This window comes from Dendrobates tinctorius, unplaced genomic scaffold (assembly GCF_039654945.1).
Source record: "Dendrobates tinctorius isolate UK_male_01 unplaced genomic scaffold, ASM3965494v1 ptg000048l, whole genome shotgun sequence".
In the NCBI taxonomy this organism is placed as follows: domain Eukaryota; kingdom Metazoa; phylum Chordata; class Amphibia; order Anura; family Dendrobatidae; genus Dendrobates; species Dendrobates tinctorius.
Genome location: NW_027361716.1, coordinates 25,931,263 through 25,944,975, shown reverse-complemented (window position 1 = coordinate 25,944,975; position 13,713 = coordinate 25,931,263). Strand labels below are relative to the sequence as shown.

The following is a 13,713-nucleotide window of genomic DNA, read 5'->3' as shown; positions in this document are numbered from 1 at the left end:
GTATGGTCCGGAGGAGAGGTCTTGGGTACCAGCCTCGGACATACATGCGGATCGGCTGGTCAGTTCGTTTCACCGCCGTCATCCGGACAAGCCGGGTCCTATGAGTCTTGAGGGCCCTGGGGTCCCTCATAGAAGACGGGGTACTGTCATGTCGGACGCTATTCACACCACAGCGTCCGGCAGGCAGCGGTAGTTCCATCTCCGTCCACTATAGCCTCAGTGGCGCTGGCTTGATTTTACTCAGGTTATCGGGGGTTAATCTAGCTGGAAATCAGGTGGGATATTTGGTCACGCCCACGGTCTTTAAATAGTCATGCTGGTCTGTGGGCGTCGCCGATTATAGCTTGTGTTTTATGCCAAGTGGTTCCAGTCTGGAGAGGAGGTGTTGGAGAGAGAAATTCATATCTGGTGGCGTATGATCCGTTGTTATCTTTTCGCCTTCCTATATTTGTGTTTTGATTTGTTTTGTGAGATGACACTGGCTTCGGGGATCAAAGTGACAAGTGATGGTGAGTATAATGTATGAATGTATTGTATGTAGAATGTAGTATGTAGTATGTATGTAGTATGTATGTTGCATGTAGTATGTATGTAGTAAGTATGTAGTATGTATGTATGTTGTATGAATGTAGTATATATGTAGTATGTATGTAGTATGTAGTATGTATGTATGTTGTATGAATGTAGTATATATGTAGTATGTATGTATTATGTAGTATGTATGTATGTTGTATGAATGTAGTATGTATGTATGTTGTATTAATGTAGTATTTATGTAGTATGTATGTAGTATGTAGTATGTATGTATGTATGTTGTATGAATGTAGTATATATGTAGCATGTATGTATGTTGCATGAATGAAGTATATATGTAGTATGTAGTATGTATGTAGTAAGTATGTAGTATGTATGTATGTATATTGTATGAATGTAGTATATATGTAGTATGTATGTATGTTGTATGAATGTAGTATGTATGTATTATGTAGTATGTATGTATGTTGTATGAATGTAGTATGTATGTAGTATGTATGTATGTTGTATGAATGTAGTATTTGTGTAGTATGTATGTAGTATGTATGTATGTATGTTGTATGAATGTAGTATATATGTAGCATGTATGTATGTTGCATGAATGTAGTATATATGTAGTATGTATGTATTATGCAGTATGTATGTTGTATGTAGTATGTAGTATGTAGTATGTATGTAGTATGTAGTATGTATGAATGTAGTATATATGTAGTATACATTCTACATATATACTACATACATATATACTACATACATACTAGTATATGTATGTATACTATGGACGATGCCTGCACACACACACAACCCCCGGCAGGCCCGCACAGACCCCCGGAAGACCCATACATATATACTACATACATACAAGTATACATAGTACGTATATACTACATTCATACAACATACATACATGCTACATATATACTACATTCATACAACATACATACATACATACTACATACTTACTACATATATACTACATACTACATACTTACTACATACATACAAAATACATACAACATACAATACATTCATACATACATACTTATGTATGTTGTATGAATGTAGTATATATGTAGTATGTATGTAGTATGTATGTATGTTGTATGAATGTAGCGTATATGTAGTATGTATGTATGTTGCATGAATGTAGTATGTATGTATTATGTAGTATGTATGTATGCTGCATGAATGTAGTATATATGTAGTATGTATGTATGTTGTATGAATGTAGTATATATGAAGTATGTATGTAGTATGTATGTATGTTGTATGAATGTTGTATATATATAGTATGTATGTAGTATGTATGTTTTTGGTTTTTTTTTAAATTCAGCACATTAGCCGGATGATGGGACTACTACTGTCCCATCATTGGCTAATGTGTCAATCACTCTCATTGTAGCAGGCATAGCCCGATGGGCCGATGAGTAAATAGCTACATTTCTCTGGGGACGCCCAGATTCTGGGTTGCTGGGTCATGTCCTATGTATTATTATGTACATTTTGGTGAATTTTGTGTAATTTTCCATATGTGGTCTTTGCCTATCAGCATTTATTATTAGATCTGTTTGGGACATTTGGGGGTGTGCCTTCCTTTTTAAATGTTTTTATTCTGTATACCTGTTTGTCTCTCAATAAAATTTATATGTATTGGTCACATAATTTATTGCCTTGGGTGTGCGCTTTATATGCTGGGTCCTTTTTTCTTCTTTTGTTGATCATTGCTTTTGCCTTTGCATTGTGCAGCACCCCTCATTTATTTTCAATAGTAATTATTCTCGTGCCCCTTAGTAGTGCTCCCTAACCTCCTTTTTTCAGATATAAAATGACAGCTGATGGAGGAGCCGGTGACCAGACCACCAGTCCATTAGCTCCTCCATTAGAAAAGAAGCTTCCCTATGCTCCATCAGCCATCATTGCATTGCACAGCTAGGCTATGTGCACACGTTGCGGATTCCGCTGCGGTTTTTTCCGCGCGGAAACGCAGGTAAAACCGCAGGTAAAGTGACCTGCGGTTTTCCTGCATTTTGGTCTGCGGTTTTGCCCTGCGGTTTCACACCTCTACTATGGTAGAGGTATGAAACCGCTGCGGAAACCGCACAAACAATTGACATGCTGCGGTTTGTAAACCGCAGCAAAACCGCGCGGAAAAAACCGCACCGTCAGCACAGCGTTTTTGAAACCCCATAGAGTTTCATTGTACTGTACTTGGTCAGCGGAACTGCTGCGTTTCCGCAGCGGCAAAACCGCTGCGGAAACGCAGCAGAAACCGCACCGTGTGCACACAGCCTAACAAGACAGGACAGTATGTAATAAAAAATAGGGTTCTATATAATCCAATATGTAAGGGACGGTGCTGTACATAGCAAGAGAGGGCACTGTATAAGGGACTGTAATATACATAATAAAGGAGACTATGTAATATATATAATACACACAACTCCAAAAATAAATGGAGAAAAAAGGATGACTGAAGCAAAAAATAATACAAAAATATTTTTATTGTAAAAAACTATTTTTACATATCCATAAGAATCATATCAAGAAGTGAAAACCACAAATCAAAGGACACGGATCAAGGGACATGTAGTAAATGCCACGGTTATTTTCACACAAAAAATGGTAAAATATATACATATAATGTATATTATATTATGACCTACAATAATAATTGGTATACCAAAATTTCTGCAAAAATAAGAGGTCATAAATGTATATACTAAATCCCACAAGAAATGTTCAAACAATACTGTTATGAAATTATTATAAAGTGCTAAGTGCATAAATGGGATTAATCTTGTGCAAAAAAAATCCCATGTATATAAAACTAATGATAAATCACATACAAGTGTGTATTATTCTTGTATTTTGGATGTTCGCAATTTTCATTTCATTAGACTGTGATAATTAGTTTGTAATATATATATAATGTATGTGTGTGTGGCTATATATAGATACACACGTGGTCAAAATTGTTGGTACCCCTCGTTTAATGACAGAAAAGCCCACAATGGTCAAAGAAATAACTTGAATGTGACAAAACTAATAATAAATAAAAAAAATCTATGAAAATGAACAAATGAAAGTCAGACATTGCTTTTCAACCATACTTCCATAGAATTTAAAAAAAATAAAACTAAAAAAATAAAACTCATGAAATAGGTCTGGACAGAAATGATGGTACCTTTAACTTTATATTTTGTTGCACAACCTTTTGAGGCAATAACTGCAATCAAACGATTCCTGTAATTGTCGAGGCTTCTGCACCTCTCGACAGGTATTCTGGCCCACTCCTCAAGAGCAAACTGCTCCAGTTGTCTTGTGTTTGAAGGTTGCCTTTTCCAGATGGCATGTTTCACCTCTTTCCAAAGATGCTCAATAGGATTTGGGTCAAGGCTCATAGAAGGCCACTTCATATTAGTCCAATGATTTCCTCTTAGTCATTCTTGGGTGTTTTTAGCTGTGCATTTTGGGTCATTATCCTGTTGCAAGACCCATGACCTGCAACTGAGACCAAGCTTTCTGACACTGGGCAGCACATTTCTCTCTAGAATCCCTTGATAGTCTTGAGATTTCATTGTACCCTGCACAGATTCTAGAAACCCTGTGCCAGATGCAGCAAAGCAGGACAAGAGCATAACAGAGCCTCTTCCATGCTTCACAGTAGGTACAGTGATCTTTTCTTGATATGCTTCATTTTTCCATCTGTGAACATAGAGCTGATGTACCTTGGCAAAAAGTTCCATTTTTGTCTCATCTGTCCATAGGACATTCTCTCGGAAGCTTTGTGGCTTGTCAACATGGAGTTTGGAAAATTCCAGTCTGGCTTTTTTATGATTTCATTTCAACAATGCTGTCCTCCTTGGTCGTCTGCCATGAAGTTCACTTTGGCTCATACAACGATGGATGGTGCGATCTGGCACTGATGTTCCTTGATCTTGAAGTTCACCTTTAATCTGTTTAGAAGTTTTTCTGAGCTATTTTGCTACCATTTGTATTATCCATCTCTTTGATTTGTCATCAATTTTCTTCCTGCGGCCACGTCCAGGGAGGTTGGCTACAGTCCCATGGAGCTTATATTTCTGAATATTATGTGCAACTGTAGTCACAGGAACATCAAACTGCTTGGAGATGGTCTTATAACTTTTACCTTTAACATGTTTGTCTATAATTTTCCTTCTAATCTCCTGAGACAACTCTTTCCTTTGCTTCCTCTGGTCCATGTTGAGTGTGATACACACCATGTCACCAAACAGCACAGTGAGTATCTGTAGCCCGCTATACAGGCCCATTTACTGATTCCAAGATTGTAGACACCTGTGATGCTAATTAGTGGACACACCGCCATTTCCCTTTTGTCACATTATTTTCAGGGGTGCCATAATTTCTTGCCAGGCCTATTTCATGAGTTTTATTTTTTTTTAAATTCTGTGGAAGCATGGTTAAAAAGCAAAGTCTGACTTTCATTTGTTCATTTTCATAGATTTTTTTTATTTATTATTACTTTTGTCAGATTCAAGTTATTTCTGTCACTATTGTGGGTTTTTCTGTCAGTAAACGAGGGGAAACAACAACCTTTATCATGTATATATGTATATATATATATATATATATATATATATATATAGCTTTGTCACCATAAAAGGAGGGGGGCCCAGACACATTTCTTGCACAAGGGCCCCAAGCTGTCAGTGTCCGCCCCTGTGAATGGTAACAGCAAAACATAGCCTCAATTCCAATGTCGTTTTTTGGGAGGTATATTCCCATGCACCTCTTCACACAAACACATGGGTATAATCTTCCTGATTTTGGCCATTTGCTGTTATCCTCCTCCTTCTCCTCATTCTCATCATCCACCACCACTAGATCACTAGGGTGAACGTGTTCCGTGATGCAACAGCCATGTTATTGTTTTAAAGGGTGTTTATGATGCCAGTAAAAAAAAGTTTACACAGTAGGTTGATGTGTACCCCCCAGGGGAAATGTTTGTCAGCCCATACATTTAGTGTATGGGCATTACAAGTATAGGAGACCCGCTCCTTTAAATTGGGAAAAGACTTTAAGGAGGCCGTCCTCCACGTCTCTTCAGACACCACCACTAGATCACCAGGGTGAACGTGTTCCGTGATGCAAAAGCCACGTTATTGTTTTCAAGGGTGTTTATGATGCCCATAAAAAACAAAAAGTTTACACAGTATGTTGATGTGTACCCCCACGAGGAAATTTTGGTCAGCCCATACACTTAGTATGTACTTACAAGTACAGGAGACCCGCTCCATTAAATTGGGAAAAGATTTTTTTGAGGCCATCCTCCATGTCTCTTCAGACTCCAACACTAGATCACCAGGGTGTATGTGTTCTGTGATGCAACAGCCACATCTTTGTTTTCAAGGGTGTTTATGATGGCCGTAAAAAAAAGTTTACACAGTATATTGACGTGTAATCCCTAGGGGGAAATGTTTGTCAGCTCATACAATTAGTGTATGGGCATTACAAGTATTGGAGACCAGCTCCTTTAAATTGGGAAAATATGTTATTGTTTTCAAAGGGGTGTTTTTAGTGTCAGCAGAGTTCACCTATCATTTCTTTTGCCCCCCTCCCTCCCAATGAGGAGTCCAAATAAATATCAATTTAAAAAATTATAGGGTTGTACAAGAAGAGCAACTAGATAGTTGTGGTATGGCACTGTGCTCTGCCTACACTCGAGAATTTTTTTACTACCAGCATTAAATACAAATTTGTAAATGCAGATGAAGTTGATAGAAAATCACAGTCTGTGTCCTCCCAGCATCCCTCTGTACATATCTCAGCATTTAGATCACTATTATAGTTATCTATTTCCCTTCAGCATTTCTCTGTATTCTGATCACAGATAGCACAACATGCTTCAGCCACAGGGCAATAAGTATTGCCTACATTTGTAGAGTTCTGTATGACATTTTCACAGTGTGAAACATTAATTAGGCAATTAGGCATAAAAACTTTATTTGCCTAGAACACAGTCGATGGACACTTAATAATTCCCCCCCATTTACTGGAAAATGCAGGTCTTCATATGCATTTGTAGGAATTCAGATATTAAAACTACAAAACAACAAAGATTATCGTTTAAGTAGAAACAGATTATTGATGAAATTTAAACAAGTTATTCAACATTTAGCCTCCCTTGACATAACAGTCGATCCATAATCGTGCTGTATCAGAATACTAGAGCAAGGCGAAAATGGAAATTCTTGATGCAATATCGCAACTGCCCCACAACAAAGGTGAACTGTACTACAATGCTAATAAGAGGGTTGATTGTCCAATATCTGATGCCAGACTCCTTCAAACATCAACTACCTGCTGGTGATAAGGGCTAAACAAAACCCAAGACACAAAATGAAGGGTTTTTTTAAGGAGTCTCTGGGCCCATATGTGAATTGCGAATCTCTCTTATTACAGTCTCCAATTTGTGGTGGTCTCATCAGAGCTTAATCTTAAATACAGTTGGTTGGATGACTGCTTATGACCCTGAGGATTTAAAGAGTGCTTTTAAGATAGTATCAGGATCAACTTCAGCTAGAGGATTTGAAGCAACACTGGAGGAGGAGGAGGAGGTTGTGTTTCTTGCAGATTCACCTTCCTTCTTTGATGGGGTGTCACTTAATCTTAGAAGGCTGGGCTGGTCTGATGTTATCACACTACCATTCAAATGAAATTTGCATTTCATTGGTTGTCCATCTAGGTATCTGTTGTTGTATTTTTTGTAGGCACCAACTGTATCTTGTGTTCTTAAAAACACAACCTCTGCAACTCCGGAACTCAACAAGTGGGCGCTCTTCAAGGTACCGCATACACAGAAAAGCTACACGATATCTTCCTCTGTGACTCTTGGCTGCACTTTGTTAATGGTCATTTTTGTGACTTCTAAAGGGCTAAAGACAGCCTCTTTTGGCATCAGCCCTACTGAAGAACTGGCCTCCTTTGTGACAAGTGTCTGTGACACGTTGGTTAGAGCCTTTGTGTGCAATAAATGTGGCGAAGTCTCGTGCTGAGCAGACATGGGAACTGTGTATGCATCATTCTGTACTAGAATCATAGAATCATAGAATCGTAGAGTTGGAAGGAACCTCCTAGGCCATCTGGTTCAACCACCTGCTCAAAGCAGGATTCGCTAAATCATCCCAGTCAGATGTCTGTCCAGCCTCTGTTTGAAGACTTCCATTGAAGGAGAACTCACCACTTCTCGTGGCAGCATGTTCCACTCATTGATCACTCTAACTGTCAAAAAGTTTTTTCTAATATCTAATCTGTGTCTCCTCCCATTCAGTTTCATCCCATTGCTTCTAGTCTTCCTTGTGCAAATGAGAATAAAGGTGATCCTTCTACAATGTGACAGCCCTTTAGATATTTGTAGACAGCTATTAAGTCTCCTCTCAATCTTCTCTTTTGCAAACTAAACAATCCCAAATCCTGCAACCTTTCCTCATAAGACAGGTTTGCAGTCCGGTCACCATTCTGGTTGCTCTTTTCTGAACTTGCTCCAGTTTGTTGATGTCTTTTTTAAAATGTGGTGCCCAAAACTGGACACAATATTCCAGATGAGGTCTGACCAAAGAGGAGTAGAGGGAAATAATGACTTCACGTGATCTAGACTGTATGCTTCTGTTAATACATCCTAGAATTGCATTTGCCTTTTTTGCTGCTGCATGACACTGTTGACTCATATTCAGTCTGTGATCTATTAGTATACCCAAGTCTTTTTCACATGTGCTGTTGCTTAGGCCTATGCCTCCCATTCTGTATATGCTTTTTTCATTTTTATTGCCCAGATGTAGTACTTTGCATTTTTCCCTGTTAAAAACCATTCTGTTGGTTGCTGCCCACTTCTCCAGTTCATTTAAATCTTTTTGAATCCTCTCTCTCTTCTCTAGTATTAGCTATCCCTCCTAGCTTTGTGTCATCAGCAAATTTAATCAGTTTACCCTCAATTCCTTCATCTAAATCGTTGATAAAGATGTTGAACAATACAGGGCCCAGGACAGAGCCCTGTGGTACACCACTTGAGACATTCTTCCAACTGGATGTGCAGCCATTTACGACCACTCTTTGGGTCCGATCACTAAGCCAGTTATGAATCCACCTAACAGTTGCCTTGTCCATTCCATACTTAGTCATTTTTTCAATAAGGATTGTATGAGATACTTTGTCAAATGCTTTGCTGAAGTCAAGATATACTATATCTACAGCATTTCCTTGATCCACCCAATCAGTGATTCCGTCATAGAAGGAAATTAAGTTAGTATGACATGACTTATTAGTTACAAACCCATGCTGACTCTGTTTAATCACTTCATTCTTATCCAGGTACTGACATACATGTTGTTTAATAATTTGTTCAAAGATCTTTCCTGGTATAGAAGTCAGACTCACCGGCCTATAGTTGCCTGGGTCCAAGTTCTTCCCCTTTTTGAAGATAGGAACAACATTTGCTCTTCTCCAGTCTTCTGGGACTTCTCCTGTTCTCCAAGAATTTTCAAAGATTATGGAGAGGGGTTCAAAAATTTCTTCTGCTATCTCCTTCAGTACTCTGGGGTGTAATTCATCTGGACCTGGAGACTTGAATTCATTTAGGTTACCTAAGTGTTTCCTTACTATCTTTCTGTTTATAGATATCCTGGATTCTTCTATTTCCTTAATAGGACAGTGAAGAACAGTTGATGTTACATTTCCTTTCTAAGAGAAAACAGATGCAAAATAGAAATTTAAAAGTTCGGCCTTCTCAACATCCTGTCTTACCATTTCATCATTTTCATCCTGTAAAAATCCTATAGCATCTTTGACTTTTCTTTTACTTTTGACATATCCCCAAAATCCTTTATTATTGCTTTTGACATCTCTTGCAAGCCTCAATTCATTGTCAGCTTTAGTAATCTGATTTGTGCCCTGCAGGTTCTGCAGACAGCATTATATTCTTCTTTAGATATGCCTCCCTCTTTCCATTTTATAAACATTTTTTCTTCCTTTTTAGCATGTGCTTAAGTTCTGTGTTCATCTATCCTGGCTTCCTTAAATGCTTCCTATTCTTCCCTCTTTTCGGAATTGTTAACAATTGTGCTTTGAGAATTTAATTTTTCAAGATTTCCCATCCTATCTGGACATTTTTGTCTTTAAGGATATCCAGCCATTGGATCCCTCCAATTCTCTTTCTGAATCCCTTAAAATCCGCCTTTCTGAAATCTAACCTTGACGTCTGAGTCTTCACAGGTCTTCCTCCTCTAGTTATCCAAAATTCTAAAATAGCATGGTCGCTACCTCCTAGGGTCCCAGCCACTTTTACATCCTCAACCATTTCCTCCCTGTTTATAAGGATTAGATCCAAGGTAGCAGTTCCCCTTGTTTTCTCCCCTACCTTTTGGGAGATAAAGTTGTCAGCAAGAGAGGATAAGAATTTCCTTGACCTGTTAGTTTTGCCTGAGAGAGATTCCCAACAAATGTCTGGATAGTTGAAATCTCCCATGACAACTATGTCATATTTTTTGGAGAACTTGGCCATTTGATGCATAAAGAGTTCATCCATATCTTCAGCTTGCACAGGCGGCCTGTAGTAAATGCCTACAATGGTGTCCTTTCCATTGTTTTGTCCTTGTATTCTTACCCAAACAGTTTCCACAGAACTCCCAGTCTCTGAAGCTTCAATCTATGTGCAGATATACGCGTTTCTAACATACAATGCAACACCTCCTCCTCGTTTATCAAGTCTGTTTCTTGCAAATAAGTTGTATCCTTCTAGTCTTGTATTCCAATCATGTGTATTGTCCCACCAAGTTTCAGTGATTCCAATGACATCATATTTCTTTTCCTGTGTTAGTAGTTCCAATTCTCCTTGTTTGTTGCCCATGCTTTGTGCATTAATATAGAAACTGTTATGATTGAGTCACCGTAGGAGGCAAAAATAGAAATGCTAGCTAAGTCCAGAAAACCAGAGAAGTTGGCAGCTATCGGATTGCAGACCCCTGAACCTATCAACACAACTAGCAGTAGCCGTGGGGGGCTCCTACGATGCCCTAGGCCCCTCGATCACAGCCGGAGGACTACATAGCCTAAAGACAGAAAGGGAAATCTAAACTGCCCCAGAGCAGACCCCAAAGCAAAAGGCAGCCCCCCACATATAATGACGGTGAAGCAAGAAGAAAGAACAAAACACAGACAGAAAGATAGACTGAGCAAAGATGGGGCCCAAGCTAGCTTAGATAGGAAAGGACAGGAAGGCTGCTGTCTGCAATCCATGAAAAACCCTATGAAAATAAGAGCCAACAAACTGACAGTAAAAAAGGCCCTGAAGACGCTAGGCTTCAAAAAAGGCTATGTCAGTACTCAGGAATATTCTGAAGACAGAGCAACAGGCAAAAGGAGATTCAGCTCACCCCAACAGGGAATGGCAGAATCCAGAAAAGCAAGAAAACAAAACACTAATGCAAAAAAGCAAAGCAGAAATCTTAGCTTTAGATGAGCAGGAATCAGACTGGTTTCCTAGAAGTCCACAGAGAAATCACCTGCAGGCCAGAAGGGCGTCGGCAGCCTTATATCCAGTCATTAACTCCACTCAGCCAGTCATCATCATCAGCCCCAGGTGTTTGACAATCAGGCTTACTACCTTTCTTCACCAGAAGAGGGAGTTCCTCGGGCCTCAGTAGTGAAGGGGAAATGAACTCACAACAGTACCTCCCCCTTGAGGAGGGGTCACCGAACCCTCAACCACGCCACCAGGGCGATCAGGGTGAGCCCGATGAAAGGCACGCACCAATCTTTTGGCATGAATATCAGAGGCAGAGACCCAGGAATTATCCTCCTGACCACAACCCTTCCACTTAACCAAATACTGGAGTCTCCATCTAGCCAGACAGGAATCCAGTACTTTCTCTACCTCATATTCCATGTTACCTTCAACCAATACAGGGTCTGGAGGTGCAACCCCCGGAACAACAGGTTCACCAAACCTCTTCAACAAAGATTTATGTAACACATTATGGATTTTAAATGTGACAGGAAGAGCCAAACGAAAAGAGACCGGATTAATAATCTCCAAAATCTTGTAAGGTCCAATAAATCTAGGCTTAAACTTAGGAGAAGCCACCTTCATAGCAATATTTTTTGATGATAACCACACCATATCACCAACCTTAAACTGGGGACCAATGGTCCTATGTCGGTTGGAAAACCGCTGGGCCTTTTCCTGGGAGAGAGATAACTTATCCACCACTTGGTCCCAGATCTGGTGCATTCTCTCCACCACAGTGTCAACACCTGGGCAGGCAGAGGGCTCCAACTGCCCTGAAGAAAATCGAGGATGAAACCCAAAGTTACAAAAAAAAGGTGACATCAAAGTGGCAGAACTAGCTCTATTATTTAAAGCAAATTCGGCCAAGGGCAAAAATGAAACCCAATCATCCTGATCAGCAGAAATAAAACATCTCAAATATGACTCCAAGGTCTGGTTTGTTCTCTCTGTCTGCCCATTGGTCTGAGGGTGAAAAGCAGAGGAGAAGGACAACTGAATTCCCAGCTTGGAACAGAAAGTTCTCCAAAATCTAGACACAAACTGGACTCCTCTGTCAGATACAATGTTCTCAGGAATCCCGTGCAAGCGAACCACCTGTTGTAAAAACAGGGGCACCAATTCAGAGGAAGACGGCAACTTAGGGAGTGGTACAAGATGAACCATCTTAGAGAACCTATCACAAATCACCCAAATAACAGTCATCCTTTGAGAGACAGGCATATCAGAGATGAAATCCATTGAAATATGGGTCCATGGCCTCTTGGGGACAGGCAAAGGCATCAACAACCCACTAGAGCGAGAACACGATTTAGACCGGGAGCACGTCCCACAGGACTGCACAAAATTCCTGACATCACGAGACAAGGAGGGCCACCAAAAAGACCGACTCACCAGATCTCTAGTACCAAAAATACCTGGATGACCAGCCAAAGCAGAGCAATGAACTTCAGAAATCACTCTCTTCTTCCACTGGTCAGGAACATACAACTTTCCACTGGGACAACACTCAGGTTTGTCCTCCTGGAACTCTTCCAGAGCATGTCTCAAATCGGGCAAGATGGCAGAAAGAACTACCCCTTCGCCTAAGATGGTAGCAGGCTTGGTCACCACAGGAGAATCAGCAAAGAAGCTCCTAGAGAGGGCGTCAGCTTTGACATTCTTAGTTCCAGGAAGAAAAGAAACCACAAAGTCAAAACGTGTAAAAAACAAGGCCCACCTAGCCTGTCTAGGGTTCAAGCGCTTAGCCGACTCTAGGTAAATCAAATTCTTGTGGTCAGTGAGGACCACGACTTGATGCTTAGCTCCCTCCAACCAATGTCTCCACTCCTCAAATGCCCATTTCATGGCTAACAGTTCCCGATTCCCCACATCATAGTTACGTTCAGATGGAGAGAACTTTCGGGAAAAGAAAGCACAGGGATTCATTTTAGATGTTACAGGATCCATTTGGGACAAAACAGCTCCTGCACCAATCTCAGAAGCATCCACCTCTACCTGGAACGGAAGTGAGACATCAGGTTGCCGCAAAACCGGGGCGGAGGTGAATCTTCGCTTCAGCTCCTGAAAGGAAGAAACAGCCTCCGGAGACCAATTTAACACATCAGCACCCTTCTTAGTCAAATCAGTCAATGGCTTGGCAATACTAGAAAATTTTGCTATAAATTTCCGATAAAAATTAGCAAAACCCAAAAACTTCTGGAGGGCCTTCAAAGAAGTGAGCTGAACCCAATCGGAAATGGCCTGTACCTTGGCCGGGTCCATTTCAATAGTTGACAGGGACAAAATAAATCCCAAAAAAGAAATCCTCTGTACTCCAAAAAGGCATTTAGATCCTTTGACATACAGGGAATTCTCCCTCAAGATCCGGAACACAGTCCGAATATGTTCCACATGAGAATCCCAATCCTTGGAGAAGATCAAAATATCATCCAGATAGATAATCAAAAATTTATCGACAAAATCTCGGAAAATATCGTTCATGAAGCACTGGAAGACAGAAGGGGCATTAGTGAGCCCAAAAGGCATCACCAGGTACTCAAAATGTCCCTCCGGAGTATTAAACGCCGTCTTCCATTCATCCCCATGCTTAATGCGAATAAGATTATACGCCCCCCTGAAGTCAAGCTTGGTAAACC

At 40.1% G+C, this 13,713-nt stretch overlaps 1 protein-coding gene and 1 pseudogene across 2 annotated transcripts in view; both read right to left on the bottom strand.

Moving 5' to 3' along the window:
* Nucleotides 1-13,713, bottom strand: part of SYT9 (synaptotagmin 9) — a 799,187-nt gene that overhangs the window by 748,683 nt on the left and 36,791 nt on the right. The window lies entirely within an intron of this gene.
* Nucleotides 6,636-8,152, bottom strand: LOC141090259 (polymerase delta-interacting protein 3 pseudogene; annotated as a pseudogene).